The sequence below is a fragment of the Neomonachus schauinslandi genome, chromosome 4 (genome assembly GCF_002201575.2).
Source record: "Neomonachus schauinslandi chromosome 4, ASM220157v2, whole genome shotgun sequence".
NCBI lineage: Eukaryota > Metazoa > Chordata > Mammalia > Carnivora > Phocidae > Neomonachus > Neomonachus schauinslandi.
This window is the reverse complement of record NC_058406.1, coordinates 32905215-32922775: the sequence shown is the minus strand read 5'-3', so window position 1 is coordinate 32922775 and position 17561 is coordinate 32905215. Positions and strand designations below refer to the sequence as shown.

At 44.2% G+C, this 17561-nt stretch overlaps 1 pseudogene; it reads right to left on the bottom strand.

The window, feature by feature from the left end:
* Positions 1-7479: 7479 nt before the first annotated feature.
* LOC110574963 lies at positions 7480-8418 on the bottom strand (annotated as a pseudogene).
* Positions 8419-17561: the final 9143 nt, after the last annotated feature.

Here is a 17561-nt window from a genome sequence, read left to right as displayed (position 1 = left end):
TGATTTCCATCACTTTTGGGGTATTCATGAGAAGCACACTACTAGGTTCAGACCAAACTCAAGGAGAAGGGATTACCCAAGGGCATGACTACCTGAGTGCTGGGGTTATTGATTCAAGCACAGCTTCTCTCTTGAGATTTAGACCCTTGCTTATCAAGGAGTGGTCTGGGGATTAACATCACCAGCATCATTCAGGAGTTAAGAAATGCAGAAGCCATTTCTCCTCCCACTTGGTTTAGCAAGAGTGGCCAGGAGGCAATCTCACCTTCTAATTCATCAGAACCATAGATCTCCTCGCTAATGAACAAATTCTTCCTTTGAGCACAAATTCAAAATTGTAGGGACAGGAAGCAAAAATTCCTCTGGAGAGCTATTTCATATATTGGTGAGAGGGACCAGTCTTGTTGCATCTCCTGGCTCCTGGATCTGTGCCTGCTCTTTCAGAGGAAGATGGTACCATATAGTGACTACTGGTGTAAGTCATAAAGTGCATTCTATAGGACAGCAGTACAATCTTACAAAATGTTGTCTCCCAGATGGCATGATAATCGAAACTTAAATCAGTAATTCCACAACCCTGTTAGGCCCAGGAGTTTCTGAGTATTTGGGCACAATGGGAGACCACTGAATTCCATGAATGAGTTGACTGTCACACCTTTTTTGGAGATAAAGTGTGTCTCCTGGTTGGAGATGATGCTGCATGGGATACTATGGCAATGGATAACACACTCTGTAAGACCATTAGTGGTGGATTGTCAGAGATGTTTCAGGCAGGAAACCTGAATATGTGTCTATCCCTGGAAGGACAGACTGTAGCCCCTTCATGATGGAAAGTGTCTAATGTAATTTATGTGTCACCAGGTAACTGGCAGCTCCCTCAGGGAATGGTACCACATCAAAGGCTCAGCATCTGTCTCTGCAGCTGGGGTCTGGCACATAGCAGTGGCAATGGCCAACTCAGCCTTGGTGAGGCTGACTCCATGTGGCTGAGTCCTCACATAGCCTCTGTCATGCTGCAATGGCTGCTGTGTAGAGCAAGCACGTGTGTGGTTCAGGAAAGAGGCTGACCAGTCTACAGGTGGATCATCTAGTCCACCTGATTATAGAGAGACACTCCCCGCCCCCGGCCCGTAGTGGATGCCCACCGTGCATATTTATGTAGCACATGATTATCTTCATATTCTGGGTCTGAGAGAGGCACATCCACATGATGTCTTCTAGACCCCATGTCATTAATCCTCTAATCTTTTTCTTTCCAAGTTTCTGGCCACCCTTCCATCCCATTAGCAACTGCCCACGAAATAGTAGATAGCCACACTTGAGGGCATCTCTCATTCCATATATACCAGTCAGATATACCATCTAAAATTCTACTCATGGACAATTTTCTTTTACCATACTCAGTGCTGCCTTAAACTAGGCCTTTCCCTCCTCTGTTAACTAGATATAGGGCATTCCCCATGTGGGTTGAGGGAAAGGCAGCAAAGTAGGAGCAAGAACCATGGGAGACTTGCTGAATACTTATGAAGCTCACCACCTAGTCCTCAGATTGTATATATAATTTCCATTTTAGAATAGAATTCTTCTGTGTGTGTCCAATTGGTTGGTTCCATGGATATGATAACACAGTTTATGATGGGCTATTTTGTTTGCCTAGTCATGTGGCGACCCATAGTTAGGCTTTCAGTTTCTACCAGAACATAGGAGCTATTAAAAAAATTCTTATTTTGAAATAATTTACAATTCATAAGAAGTTGCAAAAAATAGTAAATTGAGCTCTTGGGTACCCTTGATCCAGCTGTCCCACAATGATGATGTCTATAACTATAGTACATTATCATATCCAGTAAAATGACATCAGCATAACGTTAATAAGTAAACTACAGCCATTATTAGAATTTCACCATTTATTACCTGTACTCATTTTTGGTGATATATGCTCTTATGAAATTTTATTAAATTCATAGTTTCATGTAACCACAATAAGGATACAAAACCGTTCCATGACCACAGAGAAATCTGGCACAGATGGTCACTGGTCTGTTCTTCTGTCCCTTTAATTTTGAAAATGTTACACAAATGGAATCATGCAGTATGTAACTTTTAAGGCTAATTATTTTTAAAACCCAGCCTAAAGCCTTTGAGATCCATCTGGATTGTTGCACATATCAATAGTTTGTTCCTTTATATTGCTGAGTAGTATTCTCTCGAACGGAGATACCAGAGTTTATCCATTCACCTGTTGAAGCACATTTGCATTGTTTCTAGTTCTGGGCTATTATGATTAAATTTGCTATGAGTATTTGTGTAAAGTTAAAAATAATAAGTTATTTTTCCCTAGAATAAATTCCCAGGAATGTGATTGCTGGGGTCATATGATATGTGTATGCTTAGAACAATATTCTTACCCAAATCACAATGACATACCACCTCATACCTACTGAGATGACTATAATTTAAAAAACTACATTAACAAGTATTGATGAGGATGTGGAGAAATTGGAACTCTTACACGTTGCTGGTAAGAATGCAAAATGGTACTGCTGCTTTGGGAAGTAGTATGACAGTTCTTCAAAATGTTAAACATAAAGTTATCATATGATCTGTCAATTCCACTCCCAGATATATATCTAAGAGAAATGAAAACATATATGTTTAACAAAAACTGGTATATGAATATTCCTAGCAGCATTCTTCACTGTAGCCAAAAAGTGGAATCAACTCAAATGTCTATCAGCTGAATGGGTAGATAAAATGTGGTCTATCCATACAATGAAATACTACTTTGCAATAAAAAGGGATGAACATTGCTGCTATGAGCATTGGGGTACATGTGCCCCTTCTTTTCACTACATCTGTATCTTTGGGGTAAATACCTAGTAGTGCAATTCCTGGGTCATAGGGTAGCTCTATTCTTAACATCTTAAGGAACGTCAACACTACATCAAAAACTAATGACGTACTATACAGTGGCTAACTGAACATAATGAACAGTTGATACAAGCTAAATGGATGATCCTTGAAATCAGTGAGAAAAGCCAGTCAGAAAAGTCTGCATATTATACAGTTCCATTTATATAACATGTCTAGAACAAGCAAATCTATAGACAAAAAGTAAATTAATAGTAGTTGGGTAGACCGGGGGATAAGAGCGGGAGATAAGGAGTGATTGCTAATGGGTATAGAGTTTCTTTTGGGGGTGATGACAATGTTCCTAAACTGGATTGTGGTGATAGTTACACAATCCTGTGAATATAATAAAAACCATTGAATTTGCATACTTCAAGTGCGTGAGTTTTATGGTATGTAAATTATATCTCAATACAGCTGTTTTTTAAAAAAGCACATACCAAAATGTTTTATAGAGATGCTGTACAATTTTACATTCCCACTAGCTATGTATGAGAGATCCATTTACTCTGCATCCTTTCCAGCATTGAATGTGGTCAGTATTTTTTATGTAAGCCAATATAACAGACTCAGTTGTGTAATAGTGGAGTGACAGCTCCCCATGGCTGTAATTTGCATTTGATTAATAGCTTGTGATGTTGGGGAGTGCTTGGGTGGCTCAGTCTGTTAAGCGTCTACCTTTGGCTCAGGTCATGATCTCAGGGTCCTGGGATGGAGTCCTGGCTCTGCACTCAGCAGGGAGTCTGCGTCTCCTTCGCCCTCTGCCCCTCCCCCCCACTGGTGCCTCTGTCTCTCTCTCTAAAATGAATAAATAAAATCTTTAAAAAAAACCCCTGGAATATGGCTGGCTGCATAGAAAATTTTTTTTCTGCAATGTTCTAGCATTTGGGAAAGTTCTGGCTGCCATACAATCAGGATCTGGACTGATCACTAGTACTTGGTTGTGCAAAATATGAATGTGTTTTTTAAAAAAAAGTGGGTATGAACCAATGAGATTTTCCACTTATAATAATATTATTCCCCTATTTGTTGGTTGACTTGAGCTAATTCTAGTGATGATAATGAGCACTGTAGCAGAACAGACCAAGATTAGGACTGAGTGCCAACCTACAACAAAACTTTATAGGAAGTGGTAAAGAGGTCTTTAGGTGGACATTTACAGCTCTACACGTATTTATTACAAAATGAGAGGGCACCTGGGTGGCTCAGTTGGTCAAGCATCTGCCTTTGGCTCAGGTCATGATCCCGGAGTCCCAGGATGGAGTCCCACTTTGGGGGGGGGGGTCCCTGCTCAGCGGGGAGTCTGCTACTCCCTCTGACCCTCCCCCCTCTCATGCTCTCTCTCCCTCTCCATCTCTCTCTCTCTCAAATAAATAAATAAAATCTTTAAAAAAACGAGAAAGACTGAAAATACTGAGCTAGTCATTCCACTCAAGGGGATAGGCTAGAGTAAACAGAAAGAAAGCAAGAGGGAAATCATAAAGACAAAAGCGGAAATCGATTTGTAGAAGGTTAACAAAGTCAAAATCTGTGTCTTTGAAAATACAAAACAGATGCTCCTCTGGCAAAATTGTTCAAAGAATAAATGGAGAAGACAGATACATTTAAAGAATTAAAAGGGGATACAGAGCTACATATACAGCAAACTTAAAAAAAAAAAACCAACTTCATGCCAGTAAACTTGAAAACCTAGATAAAATGGACAAGTTCCAAGAAAAATGTAAATTGCCAATATTGACCGAAGCAGAAGTAGGAAATGGAAATAGGAAACCACCAGACACTCTTTGGGGGAGGGGTTAGTTTGGTTGTCACAACTGCAGACACAGTCAGACCTCTGGACAGAGAGATGTGGGATACTCTCCATGGAACTCGCTGAGGTGGGTCTGTGGGGAAGCTTGTTCCAGAAATGGAAGAGGTTTGCCCTGTGTGGAAAAAAACGAGTTGTCTGTAACAATGCTAGAGACTCTATCCAGGCACACTGTGTGTCCGTGTTCACTGGGATGTCCTGGGCGTCCACGATTCCATCCCTGCTGTGTGGATGGGGTCCTTGAAAGCCACTACTTGCCAGATGTCTGGATATATCGTGCTTGGGGGTGAGATTAAATTGGAGCGAGAGGGGAGCAAGAGGACGAATTGAAAACAGACAAGTAAGCTGCCCTGGTTAGTTTATTAATTCGCTAATTTGAAAAGGTGGGGAGTGTGTGTGTGTGTGTGTGTGTGTGTGTACAGAAGTATGACTCAGTGGCCCTCTCTCCTACTCTAAGCTTTAATGTCTGACTTCAAGGGCAAAAAGGTATTTACGACCGTTAACGTTGTAATCGCAACATGCTGTTCACCAGCTGTTTCTTGCCTTTATGCATGCAGTATCATGCTGTGAGCATTCACATCATTAAATATTCTTATAAAACACACTTTCAATGGCTACTTAGTACACCATTATGTGGCCATACCATAATATGTTTTAATCACTCGTGCACAATTACAGAATGTTTTCAGTTGGTTCCAACTTTTTCCTATTTAGGAACAGAATAAATGCTTGTGTTACTTTTCCTGCCCTTTTGATGTCTATTTCTTAAAATGTCCTGAAAGTAGAAGTATTGGGTAGGAAGTTATGAACATATTTAGGGTTCTTGATACATAAAGCCAAATCACCTTGCAAAAAGATGGATTCCTACTCCCACGAGCAATGTATGAAAGGACATGTTTCATTGTGTTCTAGCCACCTCTGACTCTATTGTTTAAAAACTCTTAGGGTGCCTGGGTGGCTCAGTCATTAAGCGTCTGCTTTCGGCTCAGGTCATGATCCCAGGGTCCTGGGATCGAGCCCCGCATCGGGCTCCCTGCTCTGCGGGAAGCCTGCTCCTCCCTCTCCCACTCCCCCGCTTGTGTTCCCTCTCTCGCTATCTCTCTCTCTGTCAAATAAATAAATAAAATCTTAAAAAAAAAAAACCTCTTTGCCAGTTTCAAAGGCGAAAAAGTGATCTCGTTGATATTTTCATTTGCATTTCTTTAGTGTCCACTGTGGTAGGATTTTCCCATATGTTTATTGATGATTTGAACGTCTTTTTTTATGAACTGTTCAGATCTGTTGCCAGTTTTCTGGGGTGTTTGTATTTTTCTTACCAGTTTGTAAGAGCTCTTTCTATGTTATTATCCACATGTCTGTAAGCATATTGCATTGAAATGCCCTCTTTTGTTATCTGCCTTTTAATTTTGCTTCATTGTTGATGCAACACTCTGGCTCCTGCGTGGAGGCATAGGGCAATATCTTTGAGGACAGTGAAACCCGCTCCCTTGGCACAGACTCTGGTTTCCTGTGGGGGGCACAGGCATCCATGTTGAATTTTTCTGGCCAACCCAGTTGATTTTTTTTTTTTTTGCAAGGAGTTTCATAGCTATTGTATATCAGCAAGCAGCTGGGAAAGAGCAACCCAAAGGTGTTGGCTGTTAGTCTGTGGAACATGTCCCTAGAACCCTGTGGCGATTGCTTTGTTGGATGCTGGAATTCCTGCGGCAGCAAATAGGCAAAGCCTGTAAATATGGGTGATCCCAGGAACATGACCCTGAAGATGGGTGAAACTTGGGAAAAAGCAGTCTACGGTTGTAAAGATTCTATGAGGAGTAAGCAGTTTCAGGGACGGTCTCTCCAAGCAAAAGGGAGCAGAGCAAAAACTACCCATGGAGATTTTAATCTTTCTCTGGACTGCCTAAATTTTGCATCCATCTGGGGGGACCATTATGCTGACGTTCCCCTAATTTTGTTCATCCTCAGGTGGACAGAGTCTCTCTTCCTTGACATCACCCAAGGCAGTTTGTAGGTTTCCAAAATGGACTTTATTAGCAACAAAGGGAAAAGGAAATTCAAGAAGTATGAAGATACAAAAGCACAGAAGCAAATAGCTACAAAGTGGTACTGTAAGATAATTTTGGGTACACAATTTGTGGTTGGGGAAAGAAGGGTTCACTTCCTCATTCTAGAGTCTCTCCCCCTAAGACTCTCCACTTCTCGGTTTTTGAGATTTTATCCCTACTTCCACTCCCTTTTTTTTTTTTTTCTTTACTCTCTAGGGTTTCAGTCACTTCCATAGCCCAGAAGAGGATCATGGCTAATTCAAGGCTGACAATTCATCCTGAGAAATAAATTTTAAAGATTAAAACTAGTATCTGTTGAAAGCTATTGCCACTTGTACTAAACACGTTTCATATAATATCTCATTTGATCGTCACAACTTCCCTGGGAGGAAGAGATATAAACCTTAGAGTAAGTTAAATGACTTGCAAAATGTCACATACCTATTAATTGTTCAAATCAAGTCTCTCATCCTGCTCTGTCTGGCACTGAGGTCCCGGCTCTTGACCAGTGTACTCTACCTTCACAATCCCCTCTGTCCCAAACCACATCACTAGAGATACTGCTGTTGTCTGAGTGCCCAGTTCCCTCCCACTGGGCCAGGGTGATGGCGTGACTTTATGGAGAGCAGCCTGCCAGGTCTCGTGGAAGAGTCTTTGGCGGGGTTGTGGGTGTGAGTCCTGCGTTGTTGGGCTCCCCTGGTCCTCCGCTTTAAAGCCTCACTCTGGGGTCCTGCTCCATCCCAACAGTTTGAGGAAAGCTTTTTTCACGTCCTTGTTCCTCAGACTGTAGATGACAGGCTTGAGGAAGGCTGTGGCAATGTTATTAAAAAGGGTCATTTTCTTGCCATTGCTCGACAAGGAGTCAGAGCCAGGGTTCATGTACATGATGATGCATGGAATGGCGAACATGGTGACCACAGTGATGTGGGAGGCACAGGTGGAGAAGGCCTTGATCCATCACTGGGCTGAGCGGATCTTCATGATGGTGGCAAAGATGTTGGCATAAACGATGATAACCAGGGCCAGGGGGACCATGATGACATTGAAGCCCGTGATGAAGTCTACCAAGTCATTGAGGGATGTGTCTGCACAGGCCGGCTTCAGGACGGCAGGGATGTCGCAGAAGTAGTGGTCAATTTCATTAGGGCCACAGTAGGGCAGGTGCACAGCAAAGAAGGTGTAGCACGGGCCACCCACCACTCCGTACGCTACACAGATGCCCACCATGAGGAGGCACATCCAGCGGCTCATGATGACCTTGTACCGGAGAGGGTGTCAGAGGGCCATGTACCTGTCCACAGACATGATGGAGAAGAGCCAGGACTCAGTGACCCCAAAAAAGAGGAAGATGTACATCTGGGCCACACACCTAGCAAAAGAGATGGCCCTCTTCTTGCTGAGGATATGCATGAGCATCTGGGGCACAGTGGTGGTCATGTAGCACATGTCCAGCATGGAGAGGACACTGATGAGAAAGTACATGGGTGTGTGCAGGCGGGAGTCCTGGTGGGTAAGAGTGATAAGGAGGCTGTTGCTCACAAGGATGAGCAGGTAAAAGATGAGAAAGAAGGTGAAGAGCAGAGGGTTGGTCCTGGGGTTAGGGGCAAAGCCCAATAGAATGAATTCTGTCACAGTGGACTGATTGAGTTCCTTCATTATGATCTGCCTGTTTGAAGAGTTTTGAGGATATGTAATTGATTGGGTATCTACACTCAGGGGTGTGTAAGGAATTTGCACACTCGTTTCATGTTTGGTTCTTTTTTTTTTTTATGTTATGTTAGTCACCATACAATACATCATTTGTTTTTGATGTAGTGATCCACGATTCATTGTTTTCGTATAACACCCAGTGCTCCACGCCGCATGTGCCCTCCTTAATTCCCATCACCCGGCTAACCCATTCCCCCAACCCCCTTGCCTCAAAAACCCTCAGTTTGTTTCTCAGAGTCCATAGTCTCTCATGGTTCATCTCCCCCTCTGATTTCCCCCCCTTCATTTTTCCCTTCCTTCTCTTAATGTCCTCCATGCTATTCTTTATGTTCCACAAATAAGTGAAATCATATGATAATTGACTTTCTCTGCTTGACTTATTTCACTTAGGGTAATCTCCTCCAGTCCCATCCATGTTGATGTAAAAGTTGGGTATTCATCCTTTCTGATGGCCATGTTTGGTTCTTTTTTTTTTTTTTAAAGATTTTTATTTATTTATTTGACAGAGAGATAGAGAGAGAGCACAAGTAGGCAGAGCAGCAGGCAGAGGGAGAGGGAGAAGCAGGCTCCCCACTGAGCAGGGAGCTGGACGTGGGGCTTGATCCCAGGACCCCAGGATCATGACCTGAGCCGAAGGCAGCCGCTTAACCGACTGAGCCACCCAGGCACCCCCCATGTTTGGTTCTTAAGAGGAAGCTTGGATTGGAGATGGAGGCACTGTGAGATATGTCCCCATAGTAGCTTGGGTGGTATTGGGATTGGGTTCAGGATTTAGTTGAGGGTCATGGTGATGAAAACGGTGAATGCCAAATCAGGGAGGCGCCGTACGCTGTGCTCCTCTCTGGCCTCTAGGTATGTTTTTCCTTTTCCTGACACAGCTTTGCTGTTCTGTTATTCACCCCATTTTCTGTTTTCCCTTGGAAGTATGGAGATTGCAAATTCTTGGTTTCAGATTAGGATCAGGGGAGGACTATTAAACTCATTATTTGGGTTAAGGTTTATCTTTTATTTTAAATCACTGTTAGGATTAGGACTAAGGTAAGAGTGGGGGGTTAAAGTCAATGCCATGCAAAATAAAAATTAGAGTTACTATTTAAGATTTAGCTTTTTCTGGTGAATGAGCTTTTTCATTGGCATTCATTAATTATGTCATTCATTCAACAGATTTTTACCAAATGCTTACTATAATGTTGTCTTCCAAAATGTGAGGGATATCTTATAGTCAAGGAAAGATCATGGGTAAAGTGAGTATAGTCCCATAAATAATTTTTAGAGTTAGCAAAATAAAAAGAATAACCCAGCACATCACGCAAAGAGGATATAATCTTTTTTTTTTTTAAGACTTTATTTATCTGACATAGAGAGACGGAACACAAGCAGGGGCAGTGGGAGAGGGAGAAGCAGGCTCCCCGTGGAGGAGGGAGCCCGACGCGGGGCTCGATCCCAGGACCCCGGGATCATGACCCAAGGCGAAGGCAGACGCTTAATGACTGAGCCACCCAGGCGCCCCGAGGATATAATCTTAAAGATGTGTATATTGTATAATTAATCTTCATTTATCATACCTTCTTAATGAGAAACTCCTCAAAGACTCCTTCCTTCACACTGTCCATATGGTGCCAATAAGTTCGGATTTGCTTTGTTGGAGACCATGAACATACTGAGATTCAAAATTTTTCCCTGTGGCTGGTCCACCTTTCAGTATTCATTGCCTTTCTGGTTTTATGATTCAGAAAAATTTATATTTTGTTCTGAGCATATTAAAAATTCTAGTGACTATAGGAAACTGCAGAAGTAAATCCACAAAACCCAGAGTTTTATGAAAGGGAAATTTGTGGGGAGCAGTTACAGTTTGTCAAGAAGGGTTTCCTAAGCGCATGCACTCTGCCCAGGTGGGTACCCCAGCCTACCTCCTTATCCATTGTTGACTTGTACACCCTTTGTTCCCATGGCTTTGTAGATTGCTCTCAACTTTCTGGTTTGTGAACTCTCACAGAGACATTTAATATCATATCTCCAAAAACTCTTTTGATATTATAGAGTATCTCTTACAAACAAAGAGCCAGCATCATGCTTAATGCTAAAACTATAGCATAGAGATTTCTTAATAGCCACCTGCCGGCCAAATATAACCCACAGATATATTTTGTATAGTTTTTAAAAGTTGAATTAATTGCCAATATTTTAAAAAGTGGAGCTTACACATAAAAAAACTAGATTTTCAGCATCACAAACTAGAGTTAGCAATAATGGGCCATATTCCTCCAGCCAGCAGGAGGTGAGCATATGATTCCTCTTTGGATGGAGTGTGAACTCCCCAGTTCACAATATTCCTTGTGGTCCTTTATTTTTCGTAAACTAATTTTACTCAGTTAAACTGCCCATGCTTGCCCTCCACCCCAGGCATTTGAATTTATGATCCCTGTTCTAATGGTGTACACTCAAAGTGAGTGCTACTTTTACTGCTGGTATATAACATTATTCAGAAAGCTGTAGCCAAAGAAATAGTTTAAGGCAAGGAAATAAAATGATAAAGATCAAAAACTTATAATGATTTGCAAATGTCATATTTGTCTTATCTGGAAATTCAAGAAAATCAACTGATACAGTTCTAGAACTAATGAAAGAGTTTGGTTAAGTTGGCTTAATATGAAAATTCTGGGGACCCGGGAGCGCCTGCAACACTAGCAGCTGGGCCCTGACACCGTTGGTGGTGCATTTCCCAGGCATTGACCCGGCCCTGCTGCCCGGCAATTCTCCCCAAGCCCGGCTCCTTGAGATGTCCCTGCTCCCGCTTAGCCCCACGCAACCAAATTAAATTTAAAAAAAAAGGGGAGGGGAGATTCAAAGAACAATATGCACAGTAAGATCCCATGTGTACAGAAATGTGTATGCACACAAATTTTTAAAAATGTATTTTACATCACATTTTAGATGCATAGAAAATGCCTGCAGGTATACTCAGACTTGCCAGCATTTATTATCACTGAGGGCTGAGATTTGTGATAGTGGTGAGTGAGACCCTAGGAATGAATGAGACACATTTCCTTTTTCTTTTAACATTTCAGGACTATTTGCTTTTTATCTACAACGAATATATATTTTTAATCATTAAAAAACTGAAAGTACCTAAAAAGTAGAAATGTTCTATACTAATAAAATTTTTAAAAAATTAAAAAAAAAGAAATGTTCTATACTAGACAAAAAGCTAGAAATATATTGGAAAAAAAGATTTATAAAAGCAGCAAATAAACAAAAATACACAAATACCTAGGAATGAGCCCCACAAGAAACGTTCACGACCTATGAGAGCAATACAAATGAAAACAAAACAACCAGAAGATTCTGAAGAACTTTCTCGAAAGACATAAAGGTAGCTTCGATTAAGTTCAGGGATACACCGTATCCATGTTTCTGGAAAGAAAAACTAAAATTGGCAAAACAAAAACAACAAACCAACCAACCACACCAAAAAAACCCACAAAAAAACAAAACAAACAAAAAACCCAAAACATCTCTAAACATATATTTAATGCAATCTAATTAAAACTCAATTGAATGATTTTGTAAGAACTTGATAATGTGATTCAAACACCCATGAAAGAATAAATGGATGGGAATAGTTAAGGAAATACTAAAGGGGAAAAAAAGAACAATGAAATGGAAGTAGAGTTGTCAGATTTAGCAAGTAAAAATAAATCTGAAATTCAAGTTTAACTGGGCATCCTGCATTTTATCTGTGACTCTAAGTGGAAGACATTCTTCCAAAGGAGCAAGCATAATACTATATACTATAATGTACTATTAATACCATAAAAATGTGTGTGAGCTCGGAGATAGACACACAGGTTGATGGGACAGAACAGAGAGCTTGGAAACAGACCCTAGCCCATGATGAAGAGGCTATTATAAATCAGAGAGCAGGAAACTATTTAACAAATGTTGCTCAATTAGTTAATGATCTGGGTAGAAAAAGGTCTTTTATGCCGCCTACCTACCGAGATACATTCTAACTATGTTAAACAGTTAAATGCAAAAAATAAAAACTACAAAGCGACCTAGGGGAAAATATATGGGTGAATGTTTATTATGATGAGACAAAGACCTTTGAAGCATAACCTGAATGTTCGGAGTCCTTCAGCCTCATGGTAATGACCCTTAATATGTATATAAGGCAACATAGCTCCTCATCCCATCTGGGAGCTGGGAGAAGTCTGATTTTTTTCCCCTTCTTCTTAGATGTGTAGTAGTTTGGGGGGTTCCTTGTGTATCCCTGGTTACTTTGTTCTCAAAATTTCTGCTCTCACTGAACTCTTGGCCCCCACTGCCTTCCTTGGGTGGGTACTGATGTCTTCCATGGCTCATCCCCATTTTCTTTCTCCTTTACGCCCCAAACGTCCCCCACACGAAGCCATCGTAAGCCTCGTCCTGAAGGTGTGGTAAGACGTAGATGTCTTACAATGAAGCACAATTTGAAATTGAATATTTAATTCCATAAAGTCCCTAAACCATCCCTGCAGCAGTTTTTTTTCTCTCTAGTCCCGAGATGGCTGTTACTGGGGTCTGGACTCCTTCCTGGAAACTTGTCCCATCTCCCCTTGTCTCCCTGGTCTAGGACTCCTTCCTCTGGTCACCTCAGCAGCCAGCCACAGAATCCACCTCCCTATCTCCTTGCTTCGTGCATCAGAACCACCTAGAAGGCTTGTCACACCTGCTGTGCTTCACACCCAGGGTTTCCGGGTTCAGGAGGTCTGGAGTGGAGCCTGAGAATTTGCATTTATAACAAGTTCCCAGGTAATGCACATGCTGCCTGCTGGTGGGACCGCACTTTGAGAACTACTGATCTACTTAATTGTGCTGAGAAAGTTGTCTACCTTTCTTTCAATTTCTCTGTGTCCATATTTTGCCCAAGCTGCTCACATTCTCCCTGCCTAAAAGCCAATTTTTTCCTTTTATATAAACATAAAAACAAAACAGCAAAGGAAAAAGATGAAAATTTTGGCAATATAATTTTCTCTAAGTTAAAAAAAAAACTGATATATGTGGAAGACAAGGGATTCATGTCTTTGGAATATATCTTCTAAAATATAAAGAAAAACTCTAACAACTGAGAATCAGATGTGAATAGTTAACTCACAAGAGATTCAAGTGACCAGTGAACCCACAGAGAAGTTTAACTGTCCTGACAGTTAAAGATCACAAGTTAAAACCTCAGTGAGCACACGTGGGCTCCGGGAGTCGCTTGCTGTTCTTGTGTAACCCATGCAAATTACTCCACCTCTCTGAACCTTAGCAACCTCGTCTGTACCGTAGGAACTCTGCGAGGTGGCCGGAGGTTGGATGAAGATAGTCCTGAGTTCATGCCAGCGAACAAAGTAGGTGGCAGATAAATGTCAAAAACACCTGAGGGACTGTTGGTGTCTCTGCCTGAGCCAGCACAGGAGGCGGGTGGGGCATAAAACACAGACACATCTCTGCTTCCTAAACCACCATGAGAGTCCAGAGAAAGCTCCAGCTGATGAGAGGAGGAAGCCGACTGGCCCTGGGGAGGGTGCTCTGAGCTCTGGCCACTCACTTCCCCCAGGTACCTATGGGCTCCCTCCTGAGAGGCCAGCCCCCAGCTGCAGGTCTTCAGCAGATGGGCACAAGACCGGAATGAGTCTGCCCACTCCTTGCAGCCTACATGCCGCCCTGTTCCCCCACCCCCTGCCTGCCATCCAGCTAGGGCTGAAAGGCCATTGCTCATTATTAATAATAAAAGAGACCAGAATTCTTTTTTTTTTTTTAAGATTTTATTTATTTATTTGACAGAGAGAGACATAGCGAGAGAAGGAACACAAGCAGGAGGAGCGGAAGAGGGAGAAGCAGGCTTCCCTCAGGGCAGGAAGCCTGATGCGGGGCTTGATCCCAGGACCCTGGGATCATGACCTGAGCTGAAGGCAGACGCTTAACGACTGAGCCACCCAGGCGCCCGAGACCAGAATTCTTAACGTGCACACGGGCCTTCACATTAGGGCCCAGCCAACTTCCCTGGTCATTGCCCCTCTGCATCCTGTAAGAGCCCAGTTCTCCTGCTCACTGGACCACTAGTCTGCTGCGCGGCTTTGGGAAGTCACCCAGCCTCCTGGCCCTCGTGATCTCGCCTGTTAAAGGAGGGTGGCACATAATCTGTGACAACTCCTCCAGGACAGATACGCAATGCTTTTCTACTTATACCTAGATTTGGAGGCGACCAGAGGTGACTTGGAGGCGACAGGGGGTGAGGCTGGCGACCTAGAGTGGGTGCCAGGGTCCCATAGTCCCACACCTTGTAGGTGCCTAGGCTGCACTGTGCTTACATGTCTCCACGGAGGACACTCAAGGCTGAGCCGGGGGGGAGGTATGTGTGACTGAGGGGACACCGTCCTCTAGATGGGCTGCTCCTGAGAACAGAATTGAAAATGGATGTTGGACCATTGGGCTCTTGGGGAGCAGGACGTAGAATTACGCATTTTCCAGTTTTGTCAAAGACACACTTCTGCAGGAGCTCAGAACCCACTCCATTCACACCCTCCTCACCCAGACACACGTGGCTCCCGGTGGCTCCTCTTACTAGTTACAGACTTGAAGCTCGATTTGAGAACGACTAGTACAATCCTCTCATTTTACCAAAGCTCAGAGGGGGATGCCCCTTAGGGTCACCCAGCCAGAGTGTCTCAAGTATGATGAGCACCTGCATGGCTTGATCCCTAGTCTGGGCTCTGGCCCTGCCCAGTGCTGTTCTCAGAGATGAGCCATGAGCCAGGAATGGGACTTAGGGACAGAGGGAACCTGATGTTGCAAACTACATTTTCTCCCAGCTCCTGAGACAAGGAGGTCCTTAGGCAAGGGCCACGGCGATGAGAGGCTGCCCGGTCTTACCTCCAGCTTGTGCCTGCCGACTGAGGACAGAGGAAAGAGGGAAGATGTGGGTGACAGGCCCCAAGGACTCCTTGGCCTTTGATGAATTTGTGTCTTTGTCCAGAATACAGCCTGGGGACTGGTTTCTTCTCTCACTTTCCTTGGCTGGTTTGCTGTGTGTTTCGGGGTCAGTTGCTTGGCTTCTCTGAACCTCTGGTTCTGACCCTCCCACAGCCAGGTTTGATGATGACCTGTTGCTGGTGAGAAGAGAGAAATGGGTGGTGTGATTGCAAGGCGCTGGTAGAGGGTGAGCCTCTAGTCCCCAGGTTGTCCGCGGCTTGAGGCTGGGGGTGCCAGCCTTGCTCCCTTGTTAGGATGTAACAGAAATCAGAGGAAAGTTGCTTGCTTTTTCACATGGACCCTTATATTGATCTCCTCCTCTCATATCTGCTTTCCTGTAGCACAGTCAGGAGATGGATGGAAGACTCAAGAGTTTTGAATTTTCACTGTTAGATTTACTGCCATGACTCAGGGCCGGTAATTGTTTCTTATCAGCAAAAATGGTGGTTGATTACAGTAATATTTAATTCTGAAATGTAAGTTCTGAAGATATATATGATCTCTCCTCCCTTTTCCTTTCTCCAGCCCTTTCCCCATCACACACACACACACACACACACACCCTCCCCCAATATCAACACTGACCTGCAGGGGCTAAGAATGACCCAGAGAAACTTGACTCAGAGAGCAACAAAAGCTGAGAAAATGATGGAAAAAGGGACAGAGGCCCTGGACGGGAAAAAGAGAGTCCAATAAAAGTGACAAGGAGGCCAAGAGGCACAGAGATCCAGAATGCGAGGGGCACAAGCTGGAGATGGAAAAGCATCCTTGGAGCCGAAGAAGGAAGAAGGCGGAAGGGTCATTCTTTCCGTTGTGCCTGAAGAGGAGAAAGGACTAAAGGAAAGAGCCGTGGAACGTGGAGACCCAGTGGGAGAGGGTCAGAGGGACAGAACAAGGCAAGACACGGAAGGGGAAAGAGGCGGGAGCCGGAGGAGAAGACAGGCCCAGGTCTGTCTGCGGTGCTGGGAAGGGGGGGGGGGTGTGGGGGGGGGTAGCCACAGGAGGGCTGCCCCGGGCCTCTGCACCCGCCAGAGCCAGCAGAGGCCAGGCAGGCAAGGAAAGGGATGGAGGCCATAGGGCAGGGGCGTGGAGAGAGGAGCCTCACCACAGGCTCCTGCAGAGGCCCAGTGAGCAATCCCCGGGGGAGTCAAGAGGGCACGAGGCCGAGCGAGCCACAGACCCAGTCAGAACAGAAGAGCCAGAGCTCCCGGCAGCAGGGGGAGGAGAGACACAGAAACTTGGAGGCAGAGAAGCAGGGCAGTAGCTGAAACAGAGCCAGAAGAGACCGATGGACAGGGAGGGAAAGCAAGAAAGAGAAAGGCAGAGACAGGCAGCTGTGCGCCCACTCACATGGACAAGAGGAGAGAGATGCGCGGCCGGTGAGCAGGACTGCGGCCCACACTGGGCTCCGCCTCGACCTCCCTGCAAGGCTCGCTTGTCCCCAGCATGGTCGGGGCTGTTGCTGTCCTGAGCTAATAACACTGCAGGGAAGGGGGTTGTGGGCAGGGCTCCCTCAGGCTCTGGGGGCCACTCCCGAGTGGCATGTGGCCCCAGGGCCCTAGTCAGAACAGTCCCTGTAGCCCCTGGCCCAGGCTCCTGCTGAGGAGCCTCACTCCCCAAGGACCTCAGGCCGTGCCCCCCTGGAGGCCTACGTCCAGTGTGGGGAGATGAAGCTCAGCTGGGGATGGCATTGCCGATGCTGGGGAGGGGGTGTGTGGGGCTCAGACAGGGCGCTGAGGGCAGGCCTTTTCTCAGCTCTTCCTCCTTCCCCAGGGGGAAAAAAAAAATGAGGCACAATGGGAGGTCTAGGATGAAAGCCAAGAAATTGTCCTCTCCCCTGCCAAGTGGTGTCCCCAGGGCTGTTTCACCCATTAGGTACTGCAGGCAAAGTGTCTAGGGTCCTTGGGCTTTCATAATCTACAGACACGTAGGAGACCCTAAAGAAAAGAATACTAGCTGGAAAATAGGGATCTCACAAAATAAAAATTAGTAAATATTAATATTTAAATGACTTTTAAAATAACATTTTATCAGTTAGCGTGAATCCATTCAACTTTTTCATGGTTATATAGTGATATATTAATTATGCC